This window comes from Saimiri boliviensis, chromosome 2 (assembly GCF_048565385.1).
Source record: "Saimiri boliviensis isolate mSaiBol1 chromosome 2, mSaiBol1.pri, whole genome shotgun sequence".
NCBI lineage: Eukaryota > Metazoa > Chordata > Mammalia > Primates > Cebidae > Saimiri > Saimiri boliviensis.
This window is the reverse complement of record NC_133450.1, coordinates 109578555-109604470: the sequence shown is the minus strand read 5'-3', so window position 1 is coordinate 109604470 and position 25916 is coordinate 109578555. Positions and strand designations below refer to the sequence as shown.

The 25916-nt window shown below is 43.1% G+C and overlaps 1 long non-coding RNA gene across 2 annotated transcripts in view; it reads left to right on the top strand.

Moving 5' to 3' along the window:
* The window catches only part of LOC141582736 (uncharacterized), a 29277-nt gene extending 6723 nt beyond the window's left edge, over window positions 1-22554 (top strand). For both annotated transcript variants that reach the window (XR_012515611.1, XR_012515610.1), the window contains one exon: window positions 22456-22554. This is a non-coding gene — a long non-coding RNA (uncharacterized LOC141582736). The remainder of the gene's footprint in view (window positions 1-22455) is intronic.
* Window positions 22555-25916: the final 3362 nt, after the last annotated feature.

The window sequence follows — 25916 nt, the reverse complement described above, 5'->3', positions numbered from 1 at the left end:
GCTAGTCTGAGTAACATACCAACCAGAGAGATCTTATCTTTACAAAAAAAAAAAATTATATTAACTGGGCATGTTGGTTATAGTGTGCACCTATAGTACTAACTACTTGGGAGGCTGAGGCAGGAGGATCCCTTGAGCCCAGCAGTTCAAGGTTTCAGTGAACTGTGATCACGCCACTGAATTCCAGCTCTGAGACAGAGCAAGACACTCTTTCTAAAAATAGTAAAAAATGTTTTATTTTCTTGAGACAGAGTCTGGCTACATCACCCAGGCTGGAGTGCAGTGGTACAATCTCAGTTCACTGCAACCTCTGCCTCTTGGGTTCAAACAGTTCTCCAGTCTCGGCCCCCTGAGGAGCTGGGATTATAGGCGTGTGCCACTGGGTTTGGCTCATTTTTGTATTTTTAGTAGACACCAGGTTTCACCAGGTCAGCCAGGCTGGCCTCCAACTCCTGACCTCAAATGATACATCCATCTTGGCCTCTCAAAGTGCTGAGATTACAGGTGTGAGCCACTGCGCCTGACCTTGTGAAAATGTTAGTGGCATTTTGATTATAATTGAATACTTTTTAAAAAATCAAATGCGCATACATATGATTGTTTTTGGCAGGACTAGGGGCCAGGACTTTTTTCTAATTCCTTCACCTTGTATTCTAGGGCCTTGCAAACATTAGGTGCTTAGCAAATGCAATAGAAGGCACTCAGACAGTGATTGATGTGTAGTGCATACTTGTCTTCATTAGGAAGAAAGAGACAGACAGGAAGAACAAGGGAAAATTCAGGGCAATTGATCAGGTCGACACCATCATTGCTAAAATCAGAGGAGACCAGGCTGTGTGTGGTTGCTCATGCCTGTAATTTCAGCACTTTAAGAGTCTGAGGCAGGTGGATCACTTGATGTCAGGAGTTCAAGACCAGCCTGGACAACATGGCAAAACCTCATCTCTACTGAAAATACAAAACTTAGCCAGGCATGGTGTGGCAGTCCCCTGTAATCCCAGCTACTAAGGAGGCTGAGGCAGGAGAATCAGTTGAACCCGGGAGGTGTAAGTTGCAGTTAGATGAGATTACACCACTGCACTCCAGCCTGAGGGACATTGCAAGACTCCACCAAAAAAAAAAAAAAAAAAAAAAAAAAAAAAAAAAAAATCAGAGAAGACCAAGATACCTGCAGATAATGCACTGTGTCACTTTCCCTGTGCATTTTTCCTGCCTCTTGGTAGACAGCTCCTAACATCACCATGAGATCCTGGTGAAGGAGGTGTGGATACTGGGGTTGCTACAGTTTATTGAACCATTTTTTCTCCCAGAGATGCTAATCTTCTGTCAGATTCCTTTGAGTGTTTTTCCGATCCCTGCTGCGGGCAGTTTACCCTCAGGGCACTTCTCCATGGAGCCACCAGCTGGCTCCATTGCTGCATAAGTGAAACTGACTCAAGATTAGAAAGTAGTGTTCCATTGTCTTTGAGCTGGGTGGGGTGGGTCAAACCTGTAATCCCAGTACTTAGGGAGGCTGAAACGGGTAGTTCACTTGAGGCCAGTAGTTCGAGACCAGCCTGGCAACATGGTGAAACCCTATATGGTGAAACCCTAATTTTTATACTAAAAATATAAAAAATAGCCAGGCATAATGATTCACGCCTATAATCCCAGCTACTCGGGAGGCTGAGACAGCATTGGTTGGGAAGCAGAGGTTGCAGTGAGCCAAGATCGGGACACTGCCCTTTAGCCTGGGTAACAAAGCGAGACTCCAGTTTTTTTTAAAAAAAAACAGTATTCCTAAGGACTGAGAGGGGAAACTGAGGCATGCAGACTGGAGTTGGGGTGGGGCTTGGGCTTGGCAAGAGAATGGGTTCAAGTAACATGTGAAGGACTCTCAGAAAGTCACAGCAACTTCAAAATCATTTATTCTACCTCCCACTTCCACATTTTCCAGATATAGAAACCAAAGCTGAGAGCGGGAGATAACTATCCCAAAAGCACCACGTCGGTGGGGAGCCGGGTTGCCAGAGAAAACACAGGACATCCAGTGAAGTGTGAGTTTTGGACTCTTCGTGTATGTCTCAAATAATGCACGAGACTTAAACTAAAACCTTATTTACTCTTTGTCTTCGAAGGTAACTGTGCATCTGTATGATGCTTTGCTAAGTCTGACAACCCTCATGAGGGTAAAATGAAGATTAGGGAAATAATTAAATATAATAAGCAAACATGCAAAATAAAGACAACTCTGTTCCCATTGTACAGACAAGAGAATTGCACATTAGGGAGGTGGCTTGCCCCAAGGCCACACTCACAAGCGTCAGAGTCAGGATTTGAACCTGGTCCTGATTCCAGAGGTCCCAATTTCACTGTTGTGGCCAGGAACATCTCATAGTCCGCCATGTGCGTGCATGTTCTGTCTTGAATATAACCCTCTCCCCATCGTGTAAGTGGACCATTCCCCTCCCTGACATTGAAGAACCCCATATTCAGCAGGTGCCTCCTGACCCAGCAGACCCCCATGAGCCCAGATCCCTGAGACCTGGTGGCTGCCATTATGACATTCCCCGACTGCATCTTAGGACCCAAGTCTGACCCCCTGCAGGATCTGCAGCTGTGTTACAGGAAAGGGGACCCGATCCAGACCCCAAGGGAGGGTTCTTGAATCTCGTGCAAGAAACAACTCGGGGTGAGTACATAAAGTGAAAACACATTTTTTTTTTTTTTTTGTTTGGTTGGTGGTTTTTGTTTGTTTGTTTGTTTTTCAGATGGAGTCTCACTCTGTTGCCCAGGCTAGATAGAGGGCAGTGGTGTGATCTTGGCTCACTACAACCTACTCCTCTGGGGTTCAAGTGATTTTTCTGCTTCAGTCTCCTAAGTAGCTGGGATCACAGGTGCTTGCCACCACACCTGGCTAATTTTTATATTTTTAGTAGAGATGGGGTTTCACCATGTTGGCCAGGCTGCTCTCAAACTCTTGACCTCAGGTGATCCGCCTCCCTCAGCCTTCCAAAGTGCTGGGGTTACAGGTGTGAGCCACAGAGCAAGTTTATGCTTTCCTAGACAAGCAAGTTTTTTAGGAAAGTAAAGATAGAATGGTTACTCCATAGAGCAGCCCAGAGGGCACTGGTGCCCATCTTTAGGGTTATTTCTTCATGACATGCTGAATGGGGGGGTAGATTATTCATGACTCCCCTTTTTTAGATCATACAGGGCAACTTTCTGATGTTGCCATGGCATTTATAAACTGTCAAGGCACTGGTGGCAATGTGGCAGCAAGGACGACCAGAGGTCACTCTCCTGGCCATCTTGGTTTTGATGGGTTTTGGATTGGCTTCTTTACTGCAGCCTGTTTTATCGACAATGTCTCTGTGACCTGTATCTTGTGCTGACCTCCTATGTCATCCTGTGACTTAGAATGCCTTCCCCGCCTGGGAACGCAGCCCAGTAGGTCTCAGCCTCCTTTTACCCATCTCCTATTCAAGATGCAGTTGCTGTGGTTCACACACCTCTGGCAGCTGGGCTCCTTGGGATCTCCTGACATTCTGTGCCCTCTGTGCCCTCCTCCCTCACTGCCATCGCTGTCTTCCTGAGCCTCCTCCTTCTGAATTTCTTCATCACCAAGAAGAGGAATCGCTGTTAGGTTTGGCTTTTGGGAAAGGGATGGACCAGGCAGGCAGTAGGGAGGGAGACACAGGCCCTGGCATGGGCGATGGGGAGGGGAGAGCTGAGTGGGAGCCGGTGGGTCTGTCTTTGTTCTTGTCTCTGTGAGTTGCCCATTGTGCAGATCTGCCCCGCTCCTTCCCCATCGCAATGGATGGGGACTCCTCTCTCTAGTGTTCAGGCCCCGGGCCCTGGGTCAGATCAATGCCTTTTTCTCCTGCACTCCGTTAGTCAGAAGATGTGCTTGGCATCACCTTGAAAATGCATCCAGAAGCAAGGCCCTGGCTCACTCCCTACTTCTGTCCCAGCCTCTCTGCCCTTCCAGCCACAGGAGACCTGTGTGAGCTGAATCCATTGCACCCTCCTCTGCTCAGACCCACAGCGGCCCCATTTTTCTCGGTCTGAGCCAAAGGCCCCAGAGTGGCCCACCAGGCTCACCCTGGGCTGCCTCATTGCCTCCAGCCTCACCTTCCACCAGTCTCCCTCCGTTTTCCACCTACCATTCTTCCCCATCCTCACACCTGCCTGATGTTCACACATCCCTCCAGGCATCTGCTTTAGCTGTTCCCTCCACCTGGACCACCCTCCTTCCAGAAGACCATTGTCCCCTCCAGCACCCCCTGCAGTCAGGGCTGCCTCCCTCACCACCATCCAGCAAGGACATGGCCTGCCCATCCCTCTCCTCCCAGCAGCTCCCTTCCTTGGCCTGTCCTGGGTTTGTTTTTGCTTTTCCCCAGCACTTCGCACTTCCTAAAGGGCCCTGCAGGAGGCTCCTGGCAGGGGCCGATGGCCTCGCTCTCCTTAGACTGGAAGCTCCACAGCAGCACGGGCCACTCCCTGTGGCAGACTCAGTATCTAGTTAGTGCTCCTCATGCAGAAGGTGCTGGATCAGTGTTTGAGAACTACAGAAGATAGGAGGGTGGAGAGAAGGGAGGGAGAGATGAAGGGAAGAAAGGAGGGAGGGGAGAAAGGAGAGGAGGGGAGGAGTGAAGAGGAGGGAGGCAAGGACACATAGGAAAGGGGAGGACAGATGGAGGGAAGGAAAGAGTTGAAGGAGGAAGAGAAGGAATGAGGGAGAGAAGGAAGAGAGGGGGGAGGGAGGAAAGGAAAAAAGGGAAGAAAGAAAGGGCGGGAGAGCAGAAGAAAGTAGTAGGGAAGAAAGGAAAGAAAGGCGGGAGAGAGGGAGGGAGGCAAGGGGCATGAAGGGAAGGAGTTTATTTCCTCTCTATGCCCAGCTGTCCCAATGTCCATCTGTCACTTGGACTGTTTCTCCAGCCTCCTGCGTGGCCTCCTTCAGGCATGGTGGCTCACACCTGTAATCCCAGCACTTTGGGAGGTGGAGGCAGGCGGATCACCTGAGATCAGGAGTTCAAAAGCAGCCTGGCCAACATGGCAAAATGCTATTTCTATTAAAAACTACAAAGATTATCTAAGCATGGTGGCAGGCACCTATCATCTCAGCTACTCCAGAATCTCAGGCAGGAGAACCGCTTGAACACAGGAGGCGGAGGTTGCAGTGAGCTGAGATTGCATCACTACACTCCAGCCTGGTAAGAGCAAGACTCCATCTCAAAAAATAAAAATTCTTCTCCAGGCAGCTGCCTTCTGATGATGCCCCCCTCACCCAGTGATGCACAGGAGACCCCAAATTCCTGCCTGACCCGAAAGTGCCAAGTGACCCTTCCCACACACTCCTCTGGCCGCACTGTGTCCTCTGAGTCATGCTGTTCCCTGTCTCAAAGCCTCCCCTCCCTCTTCCCAGCCCCATCCTCTGCCTTCCTGGTGTCCACCTCCTGGTCATTTTATGTGTAGCTCAGGCTGTAATCCCAGCACTTTAGGAGGCCTAGGGCAGAGGATCACTTGAGCTCAAGAGCTTGAGGCCAGCCAGAGCAACATAGTGAGATCTCCCCCCTCCCCAAACCCCACCAAAAATGTGAAAGGAAGAAAAAAAGATGTAGCTCAGGCATTACTCACCTCCAGGTAGCCTTTCTGATAGTGCCATCCACAGGTGGGCTCAGGGGCAGCCTCTGTTCTCTGGGCATCAGAAGCTGCCTCCCTGGGGAAACGCTCCTGGGTCAGCTCCTGCAGGAGTCCAGACACAGGATAACGGTGGATGGATCAGGACTGAGGGTCAGAGATGCGGAGAGGCAGGCAGCTTTGGGACACACTTGGTGAGATCAGTGGGATTTGCTGCAGGGTGACTGTCAGGGTGCAGGGGATAATTCTGGACCAGCCGTGTCTTCATCTCTCTCTCCCCTCCAATCCCAGGAGAGCAAATGAGGCAGAAGGACTTGAGGGCCCGGCTCAGCAGCTCCATCCTCAGGAACTTGAGGACTATCAAGTTCCATGGCTGGTGAGGTCTGCTGTTCTGAGAGTTCCAGGCTTTTACCGATGTGGGGAGGAGGGTTCAGGTGCAGGTGGGCTGCAGAGGTAGAATCCAGGGTCTGAGTGGCCATATTGGCCAAGCTGGTCTTGAACTCCGAATGTTAAATGATTTGTCCGTCTCAGCCTACCAAAGTGCTGGGATTACAGGTGTGTGTCACCATGAACTGGCTAATTTGGGCATTTTCAGTAGAGAGGTGGTTTTGCTATGTCGTCCTTGCTGGTCTTGAACTCCTGGAGTCACATGATGCACCTGCATCAGCTTCCCCTTGTGCTGGGATTACAGGCATGAACCACCATGGCCATGCTTTCTTTTTTGAGACAGGATCTTATGCTGGCACCCAAGCTGGACTGAAGGTGTGTGCCACTATGAACTGGCTAATTTTTGTATTTCCAGTAGAGAGGTGGTTTTGCTTTGTCATCCTTGCTGGTCTTGAACTCCTGGAGTCACGCAATGCACCTGCCTCAGCTTCCCCTTGTGCTGGGATTACAGGCATCAACTGACGTGCCCAGCTAGTTTTTTTTTTCTTTTTGAGGAATTACCGAACTATGTGAAACACAGGATGCACCGATTTTGTTCCCTGTACAGTATTTAAAGATTGTGGTTTCTCTCTCACCTTGCCAACACTTGTTAATTAACATTTGTTGGATTATATCCTTTCTAGTGTGTGTGCGGGAGTATGTCATAGTTTCAGTTTAGATGGCCATAGTCATGATAGTGATCATCTTTTTATGTGCTTGTTTTCCATTAACATGTATTTTTGGCAAAGCGTGTGTATGTCATTGTGTATGACATTGAGTATGTCATACAGTTAAGATGGCCCTAATGATAATGATATTACCCATCTCTTATGTGCCTGTTTTACATTTCAGTGTTTTATTGGCGGAGTGTGGGTTCAGCTGTTTCTCCATTTAGTAATTTGGTTGTTTTTGTTGTTGATTTATACAAATAACACATTGTGGCTAACAGACTGTTAGACATGTAATGCACAAATATTTTCTTCCTTTCTGTGGGTTGTGTTCCCCCTATCTTTTTTTTTTTTTTCATGAGATGGACAGAGTCTAGCTCTGTTTCCCTGGCTGGAGTGCAGTAGTGTGATCTCGGCTCATGGCAACCTCTACCTCCTGGTTTCAGATGATTCTCCTGCCTCAGCCTGCCAAGTAGCTGACATTACATACTCCCAGTACCATGCCCAGCCAATTTTCTGTATTTATTTATTGATTTTTGAGATGGTGTATTACTGTTGCTGTGTCACCCAGGCAGGAGTGCATTAGTGCAATATCGGCTCACTGCAACTTCCACCTCCAGGGTTCATGCGATTCTTCTCCCTGAGCCTTCTGACTAGCTGGGATTACAGACCTGTGCCACCACGCCCGGCAAATTTTTTGTATTTTTTATAGAGATGTTGTTTCTCCACAATGGTCAGGCTGGTCTCAAACTCTCAACCTCAGTTGATTTGCTTGCCTCAACTCCCCATAGTGCTGGGATTACAGGCGTGAGCCACTGCACCTGCCACTCCTAGGTATTTTGGTTTTCTTTCTTTTTTATTTTGAGATAGGTCTTGCTCTGTCTGCCGGGCTGGAGTGCAGTGGCCTGACAACTACTCACTGGAACCTCTGCCTCCTGGGTTCAAGCAATTCTTGTGCCTCAGCCTCCCAAGTAACTGAGATTACAGGTACCGGGGTTTCACCATGTTGGGCAAGCTGGTATCGAACTCCTGACCTCAAGCGATCTTTCTGCTTCGGCCTACCAAAATGCTGGGATTACAGGCATGAGCTGCCATGCCCGGCCTTTCTTTTTTGAGACAGGGTCTTGTGCTGTCTCCCAGGCTGGAGTGCAGTGGTGTAATCTCGGCTTACTGCAACCTCCACATTCTGGGCTCAAGCAATCCTCCTGTGTCAGCCTCTCCAGTAGCTGTGACTACAGGTGTGTGCCACCATGCCTGGCTAATTTTTGTATTTTTAGTTGAGATGGGGTTTTGCTAAGTCGTCCTGGGTTATCGTCAACTGCTGGACTCAACGTGATTTACCTGTCTCGGCCTCCCAATGTGCTGTGGTTGCAGGCATCAGCTATTGTGCCCAGACTATTTTTCACTTGTGAGTAAATACGAAACTATGTTAAAAATAGGCTGCACCATTTTATATTCACATGTGGTATTTAAGTATGGTGATTTCTCTCTGACCTTGCTAACACTTGTTATTTTCTATTTATTTGGATTATAGCCTTTTGAGTGTGTGTTAAAGGAGTTTATCATTGTGGTTTCCATGTAGATTGCCATCATGAGAGTTATATTGATCATCCTGTTATGTGCTTGTTTTCCATTTGCATGTCATATTGTTGAAGTGTGTGTTCAGCTGTTTTTAGATTTTGTAATTTGGTTGCTTTTGTTGTTGAGTCAGACAAATTATACACTGTGGTTAACAGACTGTTGTTAGATATATAATGCACTGTGTGCTGTCTTTTCACTTTCTTTTTTTAATTTGAGATGGAGTCTTGCACTTTTACCCAGGCTAAAGTGCAGTGGTGCGATCTCGGCTCACTGCAACCTCCCACTCTTGGGTTCACATGACTCTTGTGTCTCACCTTTCGAGTAGCTGAGATTACAGGCTCCTGTTAACATGCCCAGCTAAGTTTTTGTATTTTTTTTTTCTTTTGGAGATGGAGTCTCGCTCTGACACCCAGGCCTGGAGTGTAGTAGCACAATCGGCTTACTGCAACTTCCACCTCCCAAGTTCAAGTGATTCCTCAGGTGAGCACCACCACGCCCAGTTAATTTTTGTATTTTCAGTAGAGACGAGGTTTCTCTATGTTGGTAAGGCTGGTCTCAAACTCCCAACCTGAGGTACATGCTCGTCTCAGTCTGCCAAAGTGCTGGATTATAGGCGTGAGCCACTACACTCCTCCAGTCCCAGGCATTATGGTTTTCTTTTCTTTTCTTTCTTTTTCTTTCTTTCTTTCTTTTTTTTTTTTTTTTTTTTTTTTTTTTTTTTTTTTGGTGCGATCTTGCCTCTCTGTTGGCCAGGCTGGAGTGCAGTGGCCTGATATCAGCTCACTGGAACCTCAGTCTCTTGGGTTCAAGCAATTCTCCTGCCTCAGCCTCCAAAGTAGCTGGGATTACAGGTGCATACCACCACACCCGGATAATTTTCATATTTTTAGTAGAGACCGGGTTTTGCCATGCTGGCCAAGGTGGTTTTTAACTGCTGACTCCAAGAGATCCTTCTGCCTCCACCCCTCAAAGTGCTGGGATTACAGGTGTGAGTCACCATGTTTGGCCTTTCCATTTTGAGATGAGGTCTTGTGCTGTCTCCTAGGCTGCAGTGCAGTGATGCAATCTCAGCTTACTGCAGCCTCCACATTCTGGGCTCACGCAATCCTCCTGTCTCAGCCTCCCATGTAGCTGGGACTACAGGTGTGTGCCACCATGCCTGGTTAATTTTTGTATTTCTAGTAGAGGTTGGGTTTTGCTGTGTCATCCTGGCTAGCTTTTAACTCCCGGGCTCATGTAATCCACCTGTCTCTGTCTCCCAGTGTGCTGTGATTATAGGCATTAGCTATCATGCCCGGCGTATTTTTAACTTTTTGAGGAATCAGCAAACTGTGTTAAAAATAGGCTGCAGTAGAAAAATGCAAATCAACACTACATTGAGATACCATCTCCTGCCAGTTAGAATGGCCATCGTTAAAAAATCTAGAGACGACAGATGCTGGAGAGGATGTGGAGAAATAGGAACACTTTTACACTGTTGGTGGGAGTGCAAATTAGTTCAACCATTGTGGAAGACAGTGTGCCAATTCCTCAAGGACCTAGAAATAGAAATTCCATTTGACCTAGCAATCCCATTACTGAGTATATATCCAAAGGATTATAAATGGTTCTATTACAAGGACACGTGCACACGAATGTTCATTGCAGCATGGTTTACAATAGCAAAGACTTGGAACCAACCCAAATGCCCAACGATGATAGACTGGACAGGGAAAATGTGGCACATATACATAGAAAACGACGAGTTCGTGTCCTTTGTACGGACACGGATGAACCTGGAAAGCATCAATCTCAGCAAACTGACAGAGGAACAGAAAATCAAACACTGCATGTTCTCACTCATAGGCGGGTGTTAAACAGTGAGAACACATGGACAAAGGGAGGTGAGCATCACACACTGGGGTCTGTGGAGGGCATGTAGTGGGAGTTGGGGAGGGATATCATGGGGACAAATGCCAGATATAGGCGATAGGGAGAAAGGCAGCAAACCACATTGCCAAGTATGTACCTATGCGACAATCTTGAATATTCTTCAAATGTACCCCAAAACCTAAATCGCAGTAACATACATGTTTAAACAAAAAAGGCTGCACTATTTTATATTCCCCATATGGTATTTAAGGATGGTCATTTCTCTCAGACCTTGCTAACACTTGTTATTTTACATTTCTTTAGATTATAGCCTTTCTAATGTGTGTCAAAGGTATATGCCATTGTGGTTTCGGTGTAGATGGTCGTAATGGTAATGATACTGATCATCTTGTTATGTGCCTGATGTCTGTTTGCATGTCTTATTAGTGCAGTGTGTGTTTAACTGTGTCTCTATTTTCCTTTGCAGATGAAGTCTTGCACTGTTGTCCAGGTTCGAGTGTAGTGGGGCGATCTCAGTTCACTGTAACCTTCATTACCTGGGTTCAAAAAAGTCCCCTGCCTCAGCCCCCTAAAGTAGTTGAGATTAGTCTCCTACTACCATGCCTAGCTATTTTTTTGTATTTTTCCTTTTTGAGACAGAGTGTAGCTCTGTTGCCAAAGGTGGAGAGCATTAGCACAATCTGTGCTCATTGCAACCTATACTTAACGTGGTTAGGCTCAGGGTTAGGGTTAGGGGTTAGGGATTAGGGGTGGGTTGGGGTTAGGGGCATGTGGTGCATCGTCCCAGCGCCGGCTTGCGTGGTGTGGCATCCAGGCCCTGGCGTGCATCACGCGGCATCCTGCCGGTCTGCGGGGTTGCAGTCTTCTCAGTATATGTCTGTTGGGAACCGTGAGTGTGGAGCTGCATGCTCCATGGCATAGGCCTAGCGGGCATAGCCTCGCTACAACTCTGGGCCACGTCTACAGTGAGTAAATTCCTTCCTGTTCGCAGCCCTTCAATGCTTAGGGTCAGAGACTGGTAAGATCTCGGTATGGAAAACTGGACACCGAAAGCTCCTCTGAATCCTTCGCACCTAGGTTCTCCCCGCCCGAGGCCCGGTGGCTGCAGTGCAAGTTTTAATAATCAACACTGACATATCAGTGCAAACGTAGAAACTAACGTATCGTTAGAGTTTAGGGTGAGGATTAGGGATAAGGGTTACGGTTAAAAGTTAGAATTTAGGGGTTAGAAGAATTTTAGGCAAATTTGAAGGAAGGAATGATGCTTGAATCGTGCCTGAAGCACCAGAGTGAGAAACAGGGCTTGGGTCTTCCAGCTCTCAGCGGTGGCTGCTGAGTGAGGTTTCTCATTGGCTCCAGTTGGGCGACCGCCGGTTGTGGGGATGGTTCCCTCAGCGTCAATAGTCATACAGCCAGCTGGCAGCTGGGTATTTTGTCATTGACTGGTTGGTTGGTTAACGTTTTTAAGTCAGTTCGCATGCCTCGAAGTTCGGTTTCGTTTGCTTAGGGAAGACCTCAGGCTAACAGCTTTCCCCTTTTTTGCTTTAACATGTCAAAACCATGATTCATATTCATTTTACTTTCCTGGCATTAATAGAAGAAAGTTTACATTTTTGTTGTCATTCATAAAGTTGGTTTAATTGGCAGCCTATTTGTGATGTTGCATAAAATAATGTGTGTTAATTATTAGCATCTTAGATTAGGTGAAATATGTTAACTATATTAAGCTTTGTTATTAAACCATAACAGGAGTTCATTGCTTTTTTTTTTTTTTTTCCTCCTAGGCTTTAACCATTTAAAATACACTCAAGCGTCTCCTAACAATGTGGATACTTTCTAAGAAATGTGTCCTTAGTGATTTCATCTTTGTGCACACACCATCAAGTGTCCTTGTAAAACCTGGATGGTGTAAGTGATATGGTATAGCTTCTTGCTTTCAGGCTACATACCATACCTGTATAGCTCATCTCTGTACTGAATGCTGTAGTCAAATGTCACACCATGGTGATTGTGGATTGTGATCCCTAAATATCTGAGTCAGGTCTCAGTCAAGTAGAAAGCTTATTTTGCCAAGGTTATGGACATACCCATGACACAGCCTCAGGAGGTACTGACAACATGGGCCCAAGGTGGTCAGGGTAGAGCTTGCTTTTATATATTTTAGAGAGACATGAGACACCAATCAATATGTGCAAGATGTAAAGTCATTCGGTTCAGTGAGGTGGAACAACTGGAGGTAGGAAGGCGGGGTGGGGGGTGGTTCTAGGTAAGAAGTAGATAAAACAAAAGTTACATTCTTTTGAATTTTTTGATCAGCCTTCCACTGAATACAATTTAGTCTGGTTCAGTGAATTTGCATTTTTACACATACAGTAGGGCAGAGGAATGGTGTGATCTTGGCCCAGCACACCCACCTCCTCCCTGGTTTAAGCGATTGTCTTGCCGCATCCTCCCCAGTAGCTGGGATTACAGGCATGCACCACCAAGCCTGGGTAATTTTTGTATTTTTAGTAGAGATGGGGTTTCTCCGTGTTTGTCAGGCGGGTCTCGATCTCCCTACCTCAGATTATCCACCTGCTTTGGCCCCTCAAAGTGTTGGGATTATAGTCATGAGCCACCGTGCCTGGTCAGGAAGCTTATTTTGATTCTGATATTGTCAACTGTATTTCAGGTATAACTTATTTTCCTTGGAGCGTTAAATACTGCATTGGTATTGTATTACAGAAATAAAACACAGATCCCTTTTTATCACCTTCATTGCTAGTGATATTGACAACTAAATTTAGATGCATTCCAGAGTCTGGGTTTCCAGTCATTCTTAGCAATCCTCTAAAGGTAAATTACTTTTTCTCACGAGACACAGTGACATCTAAAGTCGTATTGATTGTCCTGCCACTTTTGTTTCTCTAGTTTCATCGATTACTTCAAAGCATCTTTGGGGGGATAACTTTGAGTAACCCTTTTAACTTTTCAGTATTAGAAAGCATCATCATGAAACATTGAATAATTGTGCTCACAAATTCCCTTTACAGTCTTTCTTTGAATATTTTTTTCCAGTGGCAAATATTTGCTTTTGTTGTATTGTAGCTAAAAGGAATGCTGGGAAACAAAACAAAGACAGGCATTCATTATAATAAGTGATTCAGTCACTATCAATTGCTATTTTAATTTTTTTTAAGTTATACTTTTGAAAACGTCCTGCTGTAAATTGAAATAGTGTCCAAAATCTGAAGTCTTTCCTTGGTTCTAAGGTGACCAGATTTCCTAGAAAGTGAACCACACCACAAGAAAAAATATATGATAAATATGTTTACATGGATGTGTTATTTTAACATAAATCTTGTAAAATAGGCATTTCTTTGAAATTACATATGTTTGCATAAATTACTTTGCAGCATCATGAATGCCCTTGTTTTGAAAAGTGGGAGTAGTTAGTGTCAATTACTGCTTCTTATTAGTACAAATAAGTAAGGAGATATTTTTAAAAATTACAATTTTTAAATAAACGGAGGAAAATGCAGATTTCCTGTGTAGACCCGAACTAGTTTCCCCTCGTATAAACATATCAACATGTATGAGATGTGTTGTTAACGGTATATATATATATATATATATATATATATATATATATATACATATATATATTTTTGAGATGGAGTCTTTCTTGCTCTGTAACCCAGGTTGGAGTGCAATGACACGATACTGGCTCATTGCACCCTCCACCTCCCATGTTTAAGCGATTCTCCTGCTTCAGCCTCCCAAGCAGCTGGGATTACAGGTGCCCACCAGCACACGTGGCTAATTTTTTGTATTTTTAGTAGAGACGGGTTTCGCCATGTTGGCCAGGCTGGTCTGGAACTCTGACCTCAGAATATTTACCCGTCTAAGCCTTCGAAAGATGTGGGGTGACAGGCATGAGCCACCATGTCCTGCCTGCTATCAGTATATTTGCTTCGGTTAGGTATCTGTTCAGATATTTACCCAGTTTTAAAATCACGTATGTGTTTTGTCATTATCTTCTCACATCTCTCTTTTCTTTTTGTTCTCTGCATACAGTTTTGCACAGTAGAATACTTAGTTTTATGAAGTCCATTATCAATATTTTCATGAATTGGCATTTGATGTTTTGTGTTACAAGTCAACACCAAACTCAACGTCATATAGATTTTCTTTTAGATTTTTTATAGTTTTGCATTTAAAATTACAGTCTCTGGACTATTTTGAGTAGGTTTTTGTTTTTCTTAATTTGTGTATATATTCATTTGATTCTACATGGCTTCCAAAGTCTTCCATCACCGTCTTTGGGAAGGAATGGCTACAGTGGGCTTCATTTTGGTTTGAATTTCTAAAATTATTACATTGAGTAAACTCAATATTGAATTTTATAGGTATTTCAGGACAGCCAGGCGGGGGTGCACGTCTGCTGAGAAACTGAGCAAGAGTATCTGTGCTGAGCTCTGGTGCCACCAGAGGGCGCACGAACCCACCCCTGACCAACTTCCCTCTGAGGTGCCCGAAGACTTCCTCGGGGCAGCACGACGGTGGTGTCAACTAAGTCTTGTTCATTGGTGAGTAAAAAGCTTCCTTTCCACGGCCTTGAGTGCAGAGAAGAGAGTCTTTAGAGTACTCAGCAAAGGAAGAAATTCATCTAGAAAAATGAAATCCCCAAATCCCATCATTACGACTACATCCTGATATCATTGTCAATATCCAGACACAGTGGCTGCTAAGATATGTTCTCACAGTGGCCTCTAATATAATAATCACACCGTGCCCTAACATTACTATGATATCCATACCGTACCCTAACACCAACATAATATCCACACCAATATAATATTCTAACGCTAATCTGACATCCACACTGTTGCTTCCAATGCTAATGTAATACTATCCGTATGGTTCCCTGATGTTAATGTAATATCTGCACTGTTCTACAACACCAATATAATATGTACACTATGCCCTAACACTAATATCCACACTGTGCAGTAAAACTAATGTGTCCACACAGCAGCCTCTAATACTAGTAAGTATAATAATATCTACTAAGTGGAGTTGGTTGACATTGAGGCTTTTATAAGGGTTCACAGCTTTGGATGAAGAGTAGCCTCTGTAGTGGATTTTGGTGACGTCTCTGCTTTTCTGGCATAGTATTGATATGGTTGTTTTAAAAAGTAATTTACTTTTTAATAATGTCATACTTCTAGGAAACTTCCAGTAGCAGTGCAAAATATAACCTGTTTCTTTTCTTAGAGTCCCCACCAGTTATTGCTGTGCCAGATTTACAACATCCCACAAAATACTCCGGTATATTTTATCCAAAGTGTGGAAACTCTCCTAGGTTACCACCGCATAACCCCTAGATCAAGAAATCAGCATGGTTCCTACATGATAATTCAGTTCACAAACTCATTTACCTTTTACCTCTTGCCCCGCTTGGGAGTAAAATATGTTTTTTCATTCTGATCCAGATTTCCTGACACTGTTTCCAAGACTTTCCTGCATATTTATGATCTTGACACATTTAAAGAGCATACAAGTTTTTGTTTGAACACCTGTTTTCAGGTCTTTGGGGCATATAGCTAGCAATGGAATCACTGAGTCATACGGTAAATCTACTTGCAACCATTTGAAGAAACTTCAAATTAGTTCCCAGGGCTCATCCCTCACTTCTATCACATTCACAGAGAAGGCTTCCCTGATTATCTTATCCGCCACCAACACCGCACCCCTGCTCATGCTAGTGTGCATTACACCCACATCTGATTTTGCTTTCCTTTCCTTTCCTTTCATTTTCTTTCTTCTTTCCTTTCGTTTCCTTTCTCCTTTCCTTTCCTTTCCTTTTTCTGGTGTTTTATTTTATAAGAACACCTTATTTTATAAGGACACTAATCTCATCAGGCCAGGGCCCAACCCTATGACTTCATTTAACTTGACTGACTTCCTTAGAGACCCCATCTCTAAATACAGACACACTGTGGGGTTAGGACTTGGACATATGAATTTGTGGGAGATACCAACATTCTATCTGTAGCACATGAAAACTTTTCAGAAATGTTAAATCTTGGGATTTACCATGAAACTACTGTGTCAGAAACCCTAGGATTTGGTCTCAAATATCTCTTTCAATCAGGCTTTTCGGTGTGTCTGAGTTTGAGACCCAATAAGAGTCAATACAGGAAGTGGATGGAGGGGAGATGAAAGAAGTAGATTGTCAGCAGAACGTGGAGAACTTTGAGGCTCAAGAATGCAAAGGCTGCTCTTAGTCAGTGGGACACCTAGAAGGAGAGGAGCTAAATCATTTCTTTTGCCATCTGTTTGTGGAAGGAAGGGGAGGAAAGAAAGGAGGAGAGAAGGAAAAAAGGACGGAATTAAGAGAAAGGGAAGAAAGAGAGGGAGGGAATAAGAAAGGGACAGAAGAAGGCCTTTTGGAAAACAGTTTCCCATTTCCGGTGTTTACATTCTAAATACAGTAATGGAGAAATGGATAAATATGATATATATTATGAAAATCTATAGCTCATTCCAGGGTCAAGCCAGCAAAGGAGAAAGGGGAATCAGGGTAACTTGTAGATCTGTGCAACCTCCCACTGACAAAAATGTGGACGCTCAGATAGGAAGCTGATGTGAGGCACACATTCAGTTTTATTTATTTGTGCTGATGTTAACAGGAGGACATGTAAGTGACTGTGTTTACTAAGATAGAGATATAGCTAAGAGAGCAGTCAGTTCTGAAACTACCTTCAGAAGGTGATTACTGAATCTTGTGGATTCTCTGCAAGTTTGAGGAAGGGCACACAGTGAGAGAGGATAAATAAGGTCACAGAGAAAGCGACTGTTTCAAGGAAAGCAAAGACCCAGAATGAGGGTGAAGATGAGGGCAGGGTAAATCGCAACGACATTTAACTTATTTTGCCAGTTAGCACCTCAAAAGGCATCCCGGTCTGAGCTCTGCAGAAGGGACGTGTTTGCAACTCATTGTGAGTCCTCTGGGTGAATCACTGACTGTGTCTATGAACAGGACCAACTGGCCAAAACTGTGAATTGTGATGACCACCACTGTTGTTAGGCTGAACCCTTGTTAAACAGGATGGTGGTTTTCAGTACCAGCTAAAAGAATTTTAAAATGTTGACCATTTATATTATTTAAGTAATGTGCTACCATTTATAGTCATTTATATGACATTAATATACCATTTATATCACATATGCCATTAAGTAAAATAAAGTCAACATTTATATTACTGAAGCAATGTGCTACAGAAACCCTAAAGGGGTTTCTGTAACATTAAATTGATGGCTCTCTAGTGCAGTCCAGAATCACCTGTAGGGCATGTTGGGCCACAGATTGCTGGTTTCCACTCAGAGTCTCTTATTCAGTAGGTCTGGGTGGGGTCTGAGAATCTGCATTTATAATAAGTTCTCAGACACAACTGATGCTGCTGGTTCGGGAACCACAATATGAGAACTATGGTTAAGCCTCACGCCACAGCATTCCTATAGCAAGAGCCACCTGTGCTAATTCAGGGTAACTTGTTGGCTGCAAACTGTAACCATAGGCAACTTCTTTAGCAATATAAACCTCTAGATAAAAGAAACACTCGACAGTCATAGTAGAAACATATATGGTCAATGAAATATCTTTTTTCCAAATGGGAACATGTGTCTTACAGCCTCAAAAGAATATTTTCACCTAGACTGCACTAAAGTAACAAGATCAATCTGAAAGTAAAACTTAAAACGGCCTTTATGAACAGAAACACTTTGACACCTCAGGTAAAGGGCTACATATTTCCCTCTCTATTTTCATATCTTAGCTTTAAGATGAAATGACATTGTCATTTTACTTATAATAGGAGAACCTACGAATAGGAGAACTTAAATAACATTGTCATTTGACTTAAAACAGGACAACCTAGAAACTTGATTCCCGCTTATTAGTGCAAACCAAAGGGGTTACTTCCAAATATTTTCAGTTTAGTTTTTGTTCATGTGTAATATAAATGATTTAAAAGCCAGGTTTCGGGGAAAGCTGCCATAAATGTGTTTAATAGTTGCTGCCTCAGCATCCATTTTCAGACCTGACCTAAGTTGTCTGAAGCCCAGTCTCACTGTATCCCCTCCGATCTGGGTAACCCTCCCCCTCCCTGAGTGGTCGTGATGCGGCCCATCCCGCTGAGTCAGAACCCACCCATCACACAGCTGCTGGTCATGATAAAACCTAATGGTCGACACCAGAGCCCTGTAAATAAGCCCAGCTCCACGTGTTCTCTTAAATCAGCAAAGCCACACCCTCACGGGAAAGCCCGAGAAGAAAGCTTCAGGCCCTCCCTCTGCTCTCTGGTTCCTCACGGCCTTCAGACTGCCCCTCGTCCTCCAGACGCTCCCCGACCTTCTCCAGGATGTGTAAGTTAGAGATTTCTTCTGTTCCTGTGTTTTGGTGTTGCCTCCTCCTTGTGCCTTACCTGACTGACACCCCAGAGCCTTCCTTTCCTCCTGGCCAGGGCTCTCCTGGAGATGGGCTGGCTTCTGGCCTCCTTTAAAGAGAGACCTCAACCAAATTAGAGAGAAACCTAAATAAATAAATCACAACAGAAAGCTTGGTTTTTTACTTAAAATCCATATTTATAACATAAAATGTGTTTATGCTAGATTTAGAACACACTAGGCCTGTTCTAGCTCTAAATTGCACTGCTATCTTGTAGTATGCAGTTATTCTTCATTTTATTTTCCACTTGAAGTCATTGTATTTCCTCAGTTTATAAACACCTTGAATTCTTGAGCTGAAAAGACAGGGTAACTTGATAGGGCATCTCCCTTAGGAACCATAACCCCCAATGCAGAACAAATTAAATGTGCAAAACTGTGAGCACCATGTCCTATGTTATTAAAGATAGAATATAATGCTGAAAGGCAAGAAAGTCTTTATGAAGAAGTTTAAAGGAGTAGAAGAATGGACAGATGAACTGGAAATGGAAAGATCAGTTTTCCTTTCCTTTAGGAGTAAGCCCCTTTGGAAACTAGCTGGTAAATGTCACAGTCCCTTTAGATGGCAAGGTTAGTGAATACTAAGAAAACACTAGGGTACAAGTGTTCATCACGCAAAGCACACCTGTAATATTTCATCTGGTCTCTCAGTGACCCTAGAAGAAACAAGAGATGTTTTCAGATGAGGAGATTGGGCTTCAGGGTGAAATTAGGAGACTGGTAAGACTCACAGAGAGAGTCAGTGGTGGAACGGAGTTCAGATCCACATTCTTCCAACTGCAAGCACAGGGCATTTTCCACTAATCAGTGCACTAACCCAAGAAATCTAATTTTTCCAAACATTTAAAATGATGCTATGGCCATCTGAGTAAAACCACTTTTGGCCTCTACTTCTGATTCCTCATTACCAGCCTACCATTGTTTATCTGATATGGGCAGCAGAATTAAGATGTAATGAAGTCTAACAGAACCCCTCATTACCTGTGTAGATACAGTAGTAACAGAGATGGTGATATCGTTTGAATGTTTGGGCCCTTCAAGTCTCATGTTGAAATGTGATCCCCAGTGTTGGAGGTAGGGCCTGCTGGGAGGGAGGTGTTGGCTCATCGGGCAGATCCTTCCTGAATGGCTTGGTGCCCTCCTCACAGTAATGGCTGAATTCCTGCTCTCTTCACTCACTGAGATCTGGTTGTTAAAGTGTGATACTGCCCCTGTCTCTCTCTTGCTTCCTCTCTCACTATGTTAGATGCCAGCTCCCCTTTGCCTTCTGCCATGGTTGTAAGCTCCCTGAGGTCTCACAAGAAGCAGATGCTGGTGCCATGCTTCTTGGACAGTCTGCACAACCATGAGTCTAATCACCCTCATTTCCCTATAAATTACCCAGCCTCAGGTATCCCTTTATTACAGCAATGCAAATTGGACTAATACAGATGAAGAGATAAAGTATTAATTTAGAAGATGTTTATATACATATATATATAAATATATATATATATATACATATACATATGCATATATATGTATATATGTATATATGTTTAACATTCTCACTGAGACTGGGAGGTGTTAGAGACACATAATTGAAAACGAAATCTCCCCCCAACCAAGAAAACTTCTCCACGAAGGTAGAAGAGAAAGAAATACTATTATTACACTTTAATTTCCGGGGTACATGTGCAGAACGTGCATTTTGTTACATAGGTATCCACACGTCTTGGTGCTTTGCTGCATCTGATCCTCCCATCAACTACACTAGGTATTTCTCGTGTTATCCCTTCCCAATCCCCCTACCCCTGCCTGTTCCTCCCCACCCCTCCCCCACCACCCACAAGCCCCAGTGTGTGATGTTCCCCTCCCTGTGTCCATGTGGTCTCATTGTTCACCATCCACTTATATTTTAGAAAAAAATATTATGTTTTAAGTTCTGCAATACATATGGAGATCATGTAGGCTTGTTCAATAGGTATACACATGCCATGGTGGTTGTTACTTCATCCATTGCCCCGTCATCTACATTAGGTATTTCTCCTAATGCTATCCCTCCCCAATTCGCCCACACCCTGCTATTCCTCCCCTCGCCCCTCAGCCCCTGGGCCCCAGTGTGTGATGTTCCCCTACCTGTGTCTGTGTGTTCTCATTATTCAGCACCCACTTATGAGTGAGAACATGCAATGTTGGGTTTTCTGTTCTTGTGTCAGTTTGCTGAGAATGATGGTTTTCAGCTTCATCCATGTTCCAGCAAAGGACATGAAGTTATTTTTTATGGCTGCACAGTATTCCATGGTGTATGTGTGACATATTTTCCTTGTCCAGTCTATCTATGATGGGCATTTGGGTTAGTTCAGAGTCCTTGCTATGGTAAACAGTGCCACAATAAACATATGTGTACACGTGTCTTTATAATTGAAAGTGTTATAATCCCTTGGGTACATATCTAATAATGGGATTCCTGGGTCCAACAATATTTCTATTTCTAGATCCTGAAGGAATCACCACACTGTCTTCCACAATGGTTGAACAATTTACACTCTCAACAGCAGTGTAAAAGCATTCCTGTTTCTCCACATTGTCTCCAACATCTGTTGTCTCCAGATTTTTTAATGATTGCCATTCTAATTGGCATGAGATGGTACCTCAAAGTGGTTTTGATATGCATTTCTCTAGTTATCAGTGATGATGAGCTTTTTTTTTCATGTTTGTTGGCTGCATGAATGTCTTCTTTTGAAAAGTGTCTCTTCATCTCTGTCACAAAATTTTTTGCCCATTCTTTTGGTTGCCAGTTCACTCTAATGCTAATTTCTTTTGCTGTGCAGAAGTTCTTAAGTTTAGATCTCATTTGTCTGTTTTGGCTTCTGTTGCCATTGCTTTTGCTGTTTTAGTCATGAAGTCCTTGCCTATGCTTATGTCCAGAATGGTACTGCCTAGGTTTTTTACGGTGTTAGGTCTTATCTTTAAATCTTGAATCCATCCGGAGTTGATTTTTATATAAGGTGCAAGGAAGGGATCCAGTTTCAGCTTTCTGCATGTGGCTAGCCAGTTTTCCAACACCATTTGTTACCTAGGGTATCCTTTCCCCATGGCTTGTTTTTGTCAGGTTTGTCAAAGATCAGACAGTTGTAGCTGTGTGGTGTTACTTTCGAGGCCTCTGTTCTGTCCCGTATGGTCTACATTGGTACCAGTACCACGGTGTTTTTATTACTGTGGTCTTGTAGTACAGTTTGAAGTCAGGTAGTATGATGTCTCCATAATTGTGTGCTTAGGATTGTCTTGGCTATGTAGGTTCTCTTTTGGTTCCGTATAAAGCTGAAGGTGTTTATTTTCCAATTCTGTGAAGAAAGTCATTGGTAGCTTATGGGGATAGCATTGAATATGTAAATTATTTTGGGCAGTATGGTCATTTTCACAATATCGATTCCTCCTGACCATGCGTATGAAATGTTTTTATATCTGTTTCTGTCCTCTCTTATTTTCTTAAGCAGTGGTTTGTCCTTCTTTTGGAAGAGGTCCTTCACATGTTTTGTTAGTTGTATTTCTAGGTATTTTATTCTCTTTGTAGCAACTGTGAATGGGAGGTCACTCATGATTTGGCTCTCTGTGTGTCTGTTGCTGATGTACAGGAATGCTCATAATTTTTGCACATTGTTTTTGTATCCTGAGACTTTGCTGAAGTTGCTTATCAACTTAAGGAGATTTGGGCTGAGACAATGGGGTCTTTTAAATATACCATCATGTCATCTGCAAATAGAGACAATTTGACTTCCTCTTTTTCTAATTGAATAACCTTTATTTCTTTTAGCATGAAACCAAAGTGAGATGCACTTCTCAGGAAATCAGCTCAGCAGTTGCAAAGACAGAAAAAAAAAAAAAAAACAACTCTCACCTTTTTATATAAAAAGCAGATACAACCTTTAACATACAAATTCTCAAGGTAAGCAATAACTTGTCCTCAAGGGGACTTTACAGTCCCATTTGTCACACACCTTTCATTTTAAACGTTCTTAGCAATTGGGGTAACCGTCTCTGTTAGACAATTGGCTTTTCCAAAGAAAAAAATAAACTTCTTATGTCTTTATAAAAGGAGGTTGTCTTGCAACTTGGAGTAAGATACCTGCGGAACATACCCTCCCAGCCTCCTACTGAACCTGAGAAATGGAGGTGTTATCTTCCTTGATAATTTTCAAAGTGATGATTCCCAGGCTTTCAGAACAGCATCTTTGGGTCTTAAAATTAATGAGACTAAGTTATCTTTTAAGAATATTTACATACATTTCAATATGACAAAGATGTACAAGCTTTCTAAAATAAACGCCCTAAGCAAAAGGTGCTTCTTTTCTTATTTTTAACATGGAGAATATATGAGTCAGTTAGTAATTATAGGCTTCTAACAAAATACTACAGATTGGGTAAGTTAAACAACAGATATTTATTTCCTCACTGTTCTTGAGGCCGAAAGTCTAAGACGAAGGTGCCAGTGGGGTTGGCTTTTGGTGAGACTGCTCTTCCTATCTTGGAGACAGTTACCTTTTCACTCCCTCCCATGTGGCCTTTTCCCCATGCACAGGGAGAGAGATCTCTTGTGTCTCTTTCTCCTCTTAGAAGAACACCAGTCTTATCACACTGAAGCCCAATCCTTGTCATCTCATCTAACCTTAATTAACTCTTTAAAGGCCCTCTCTTCCAATAAAGTCACACTGGAGGGTAGGACTTCCACATGCAAATTTAGTGTGGGGCACAATTCAGTCCTTTACATAGAGTCGAGCTTCTTATTTTTAGTTGGCCTTTGTCCTTATGGGAATAACAAGCCAGGCTGAGTCCTTCTCATCATGGGGCATGTATTGGAAGAAGAGATGATGAAAAGCAAGTACATTTATCACTTGCAAGTAATAATCAAGGAAAGAAACAGTGATGAGTGAAGGCCCTTGGCTCAAGGATGAGAAGATACCTGTGAGCTCCTGGTTAGCCAGGTAGTAAATCAAGCATTCCTGATGATTTGGAAAGAATGGAGCTAGAAAAACCAATTCAGGAAAGCAGAATCATCTAGATAGTCAGTGATATAACTAAGTCGTATGTACTATTTAGGCCATCGATCAATAATTTATCAACATTCCACTTACATATTAGCTCATTTGTTTATGCACTTAACATTTAATCACCCCTAGATTCATTGTACACATCAGTATGGCTGAAAACTACCCAGATAATTTTTTCCTTCCTGCAATCACTTACTACCACTGTAGATTTTATGAAACTATTAATCAGGTTTGAACTTAGATTTCAATTTCAAGCTGTTGTCATGTTGATTTTACACAAAGAATTATGAGGTGACATGTCAGAATTCTCTTCCTACCAGTACAGTTCACAAAACCCATGAAACATTTATATGGCTTGAAGCATCATATGTGCTCAGTTTATGGTGAGAAAACAGTTATCTGCATTTCTTCCCAGTTTTAAAAAAACAACCATCAACTAATTGAAAAAGCATAACTCACTCAAAATAACGGAAAGATGGTCTAAATAAATTTACAAGATTATGTAGTCTGATAACATCCACAGATAGATAGTAAACTTACATCGAAGGAGTTTGGGATGAGTCTTCACTCATGAAGTACTGAGTTTCAGAACTCAGTACTTCCCTATTCTCAATGTATGGCCATTCTGTTGGTAGGGTGGATTTTCATCACTGGAAGCAGATGTTACACTGCTCCTCCCCTCAGGCAATCTGGCTTAGAGGAAGGCAAGTGAAGGCCAGATGAGACTGAGCCTGCACCCAGCTCCCCATGCCCATCCAACCCTCTGATTCTCTACCCTGCGCATCTTGAAGTCAAGTTAGGTATGTTTTAATGACTGTGTCATAGTTTAAAGAGATGAAAGCGATGATGATTCATTGTGCATTTGTTAAACCAAGTTTCAGACATGATTAACGTGGGCCCTGGACACCAAGCATGGGTGAATTATTTTAGTCTCAGGAAGACAGGTTTTGTAATGTATTTTGTATTAGGCAGAATGAGAAAGTAGAGAGATTGGAGAGTCCTAGATAAGCTCATAGAGAATGGGTAGGACCCCACTGGCACCTTCTCACCCTTCTCCTGACCAGCAGACTGCTGGTTAATCACGGCTTTGTTCTCGCCTAGCTTCCTACGTGGTTCATCAGTGGCAGTGAGGCACAATGCATTATCTGCTGAAACACAAAGAAAATGCTGATGCATTTCACATTTATTTCCTCAAGTCAATTGAACTTTCCCCTAAAATACGGTCACATTATTAATTACTTTAAATCTTGTCTTTGCCACATATTATGTGTAACATTGAGTAAGCAATTTAACTTTTCTACGTCTCATTCCCTCATCTGTAAAATGAGGTTGACAATAGTGTCCCCTGAGGGTGGTTGGTGAGAATATTAAATAAATCAATATATGTAAACCTCTTAGAACCATGCCTAGTGCATAACAAATACTTCATAGAAAGATTCTTTGTTATTTTATTTTATTTTCCACAAGTTATTGGGGTGTGCAGGTGGTATTTGGTTACATGAGTAAATTCTTTAGTAATGTGTGAGATCCTAGTGCACCCATCGCCTGAGCAGTATACACGGCATTGTATTTGTTGCTTTTGTCCCTTGTGCCTCCCCCCCTCCACCAAGTCATCGAAGTCCACTGTGTCATTCTTAAGCCTTTGTGTACTCATAGCTTAGTTCCCGCATATCAGTGAGAACATACAATATTTGGTTTTCCATTCTCGAGTCGCTTCACTAGAATAAGTCACTAATCTCATCTAGGTTATGGCAAATGCTGCTAATTTATTCCTTTTTTGGCCGAGTAGTATTCCATCATGTATATGTATGCCAGGTTCTTTATCCACTCATTTATTGATGGGTATTTGGGTTGGTCCCATGATTTTGCAGTCGTGAATTGTGTTGCTATAAACATGCATGTGCAAGTATCTTTTCTCAAATAATGACTTTTTTTCTGAGTAGATATCCAGTAGTGGTATTGCTTGATCAAATGGTAATTCTACTTTTAGTTCTTTAAGGAACTCCACCCTGTTTTCCGTAGTGGCCGTACTAGTTTATATTTCTTCTAGCAGTGTAGAAGTGTTCCCTAATTGCCACAACCGTGCCAACATCTACTGTTGTTGTTGTTGTTGTTGTTGTTTTTACATTCTTTGATTATGACCATTCTTGCAGGAGTAAGGTGGTATTGCATTGTTGTTTTGATTTACATTTCCCACATCATTAGTGATGTTGAGCATTTATTAAAT